The following is a 3828-nucleotide window of genomic DNA, read 5'->3' on the forward strand; positions in this document are numbered from 1 at the left end:
TATTTTTCAGGTAGGGTCACATGTTTTTGCCCTGGTCATCCTTGGACTATGATCCCTCTTCCTATGGACTCCCATGTAGCTGGGATAACAGGCTTGCACCATCATATCCAGTTTACTGATTGAAGGTCTTTTTGCCTGGGTTGAACTCAAACCACCATCCTCCTGATCTCTACCTAGGATTACAGTCGTGAGCCACCACACCCAGCCCCTTCCTTCAGAGTACTGAAAGCATGTTTGGGTTAATGATCCATCTAGGACCAATTTTTCTATTGACTGTGTGGTGGTAGTCAAAGTTATTTTTCCCTAAGGAATATTAAATTTATCCAGCATCATTTATTGAAAAGATCATCCTTTTCCCACGTTATTTCATTGGCCTGTACAGATGGGGGTCTGTTTCTAGACTCTTTATTGTGTGACCTTGGTCTTTTTAGCTGTAAGTTTGTAAGTACTGTTTTAAGTGTTGCAACTTCTCAGTAAGTCTCATTAAAGGATAGTTTAAGCCTTTCACTTATTTTTTGCCTTTTGTTTGTTTTTGTTTTGAGACAGGTCTTGCTACGTCACTCAGGCTGGCCTCAAATTTTCCATCCTCTTGTCTCAGCCTACCAAGTGCTGGGACTATAGGCTTGTACCAACCACCACACCTTTTCTTTTTCTTATCTTATTGCACTGGTGAGCACTTCCCACACAACATTGAATAGAAGTGGGAGTGGTGGACCTCCTTGGTTTGTTCCAACCTCAAGGGAGTAGATTTCAGTACTGTGTACCATTTAAGTGTAAAATTTGCTGTAGCATAATATAAACGAAGGAAAACTTCTTTCTATTCCTAGCTTGCTAATAATTTCTATTATGAATAATTGTTAGATTTTTATCAAGTGCTTTAAAAACATCTATTTAAATATGATTCTATGTTGCTAGTGTACTTTTAATGTGGTGAGTTACATAATTGGCTTTCAAATGTGAAGTCAGTGATTCCTGGAATGAATTCAAATTTGTCACAATGCGTTATCACTTTTATATAACACTGGATTTTATTTGCTAATATTTTGATTAGGATTTTGTGTCTTTTCTTTGACAGAAGTTACTCCACAGTTGTCCTTTCTCAAAATGTTCTAGTTTGGTTTTAATATCAAGGTTATGCTGCCCTCATTGAAAAAGTTAGGAAGTGTTCTTTTTTCTATTCTCTGTAAGTGATGGTGTCAAGCTTGAGTTTTTTCTTTCTTTAATATTTGGAAGACTTTAGCAGTCAAGCCATCTGGACATGAAGTTTTCTTTGTGGGAAGATGTACTGTCTTCTGTAAGATTTGGTAGGCTTTTTAATTTTTTTTATTCTAATCATTTCATCAAAAATTGCAAATTCATTGACATAAAAATCATTATAACATAATATTTTAATTGTCTATAGAGTGTATAGTGGTGTCCTCTTTTTCATTCCTGACATTTGTAATTCTTTATTTATTTTTTTTTTGGTGATGGGCTTTTTCGAGATGGGGTGTCTCGAACTATTTGTCTAGTCTGGCTTTGAACCTCGATCTTCCTGATCTCTGCCTCCTGAGTAGCTAGGATTACAGGCATGAGTCACCAGTACCCAGGCTTTCTTTTTTTTTTTTTTATGTATATTTTGGGGAGAGCGCGAACGCAGTCCCCCACTACCACAAATTATGCAGTCGAGTTTCCCACATTTGGGGAAATTGCAGGGGTCAGCACATCCGGAATGTAATGGATAAGCCTCGCCCTGGGAAAACCACCTTTGTGATCATGGTATCTTCCCTGCCAGCTAAGTATCCAGATTTTCTTGATAATTCTTGAACTTTATTTCTTCTTTCTGATTTACTTGGTTTACTTTTGCTATTTTTTATTTTGATTTTAAGCCTTTCTTCTTTTCCAATATGTGCATATATGTCCATAACTTCTCTCTAAGTACTGTTTTATCTATGTTTCACAAGTTTTGATATATTTCATTATAATTTATTTAAAACATTTCTGACTTCTAGCATGATTTCTTCTTTTTTAAATTAGTGTATATTAATTGTACAAAGGTGTTTCATTGTGATATTTCCATTGATGTGTACAATGTACTTTGATCATCTTCACCCTTCTATTATTCTCTCAACTGCCTCCCTCCTGCACCCTTTTAAAACAGTACTTATTGGGTTTCGTAATGCTTCTTCATTCACATGTGTGTGTGTTTGTGTGTGTAATGTATTTCGCTGACGTTCACCTCCTCCCGCACCCTCTGCTTTCCCTCTTCCCTCCTGTTGGCTCTCCCCTCAGTCATTCCCGCTTTTATACTTGTGTACCACCACCATCATCATCATTTTAGGTCTAGATTCTGTATATGCATGAAAACGTATTTGTATTTTTGAGCTTGACTTATCTCGCTCAACACAATGATCCCCAGTTCCATTCATTTTCCTACACACAACATAATTTCATTTTTCTTTATGGCTGAATAATACGCCATCATGTATACGTACACATATTGTTTATTCATTCATTGGTTTTGGGCACCTAGGCTGATTTCAGAGCTTGGCTATTGTGAAGAGTGCTGCAATAAACATAGGTGTGCAGGCATCTCTAGTGTACTCTAACTTGAGCTCCAGATATATGACCCTCAAAGTGTTACAGTAGGGTCGTAAGGTGATCTAGCTTTTCTTTTCTTTTTTTTTTTTGATGAACCCCCAAACTGATTTCCATAGTGGGTGCATTAATTTGCATTCCTACCAATAGTTTGTAAAGCTTCCTTTCCCCCCACGTCTTTGCCAGCATTTGCTGTTGTTTGCTGTCTCGATGACAGCTTTTCTGACTGGGATGAGATGGAAACTCAGTGTTGTCGTGATTTGCATTTCCTTTACAGCTAAGGGTGTGGAACCTTTCTTCATGTATTTATTAGCCATGCTTAATTCTTCTGAGAACTGTCCTTTCAATTCATTTGCCTGTTTATTAATTAGATCATTTGTTCTTTTAGTGTTTAATTTTTTGAGCTCTTTGTAGATTGTGGATATTAAACCTGTTTCTGATGGATAGCTGGCAAAGATTTTCTTCCATTCTGTGGGTTATATCTTCAGTCTGGACATTGCTTCCTTTGATGTGCAGAAGCTTTTGAACTTGATGCAATCCCATTTGCTCTTATTTCCTGGGCAATTGAAGTCCTATTCAGATAACAGTTTCCTGTGCCTATATCTTCAAGAGTCTTCCCCATGTTTTCCTGTAGTGATTTCAAAGTTTTTGGTCTTACATTAAGATATTTGATACATTTTGAATTGACTTTTGTACATGGTGAGAGATAGGGGTCTAGTTTCAGTCTTTTACATGTGGATAGCCAGTTTTCCCAGTACCATTTGTTAATAGGCTGCCTTTTCTTCAACATATTTTTGTCAAAAATCATTAGCTATATGGGCTTGTTTCTGGGACTTTTATTTAATTCCATTGGGCTGTGTGTCTGTCTTTGTTACTATGCCTCTGTAGTATAATTCAAAGTCAAGTATTGTGATACCTCCTGTATTGCTCTTTTTGTTCAGGATTACTTCTATCCAGGGTATTTTATGATTCCTTATGAATTTTAGGATTGATTTTTCTAATTCTGTGAAGAATGATATTGGAATTTTGATAAGAACTGCATTGAATCTGTGGATTGCTTTTGGTAGTATTGCCAAACCTATAACCAACATCATACTGAATGGGAAAAATACTAAAATCATTTCCTCTAAAGTTAGGAATGAGACAAGGGTGTCCACTTTCCCCACTCTTATTCAATATAGTACTGGGATTCCTAGCCAGAGCAATAAGACAGGAGAAAGAAATAAAAAGAATTCAAATGGGGAAGGAAGA

At 36.6% G+C, this 3828-nt stretch overlaps 1 non-coding gene across 1 annotated transcript; it reads right to left on the reverse strand.

Moving 5' to 3' along the window:
* Window positions 1–1618: 1618 nt before the first annotated feature.
* On the reverse strand, window positions 1619–1782 carry LOC141414153 (U1 spliceosomal RNA). The gene has a single exon (XR_012439237.1). It is a non-coding gene; the product is annotated as a U1 spliceosomal RNA (small nuclear RNA).
* Between the last annotated feature and the right edge of the window lie 2046 nt (window positions 1783–3828).

Source organism: Castor canadensis, chromosome 11 (assembly GCF_047511655.1).
Source record: "Castor canadensis chromosome 11, mCasCan1.hap1v2, whole genome shotgun sequence".
Classification (NCBI taxonomy): domain Eukaryota; kingdom Metazoa; phylum Chordata; class Mammalia; order Rodentia; family Castoridae; genus Castor; species Castor canadensis.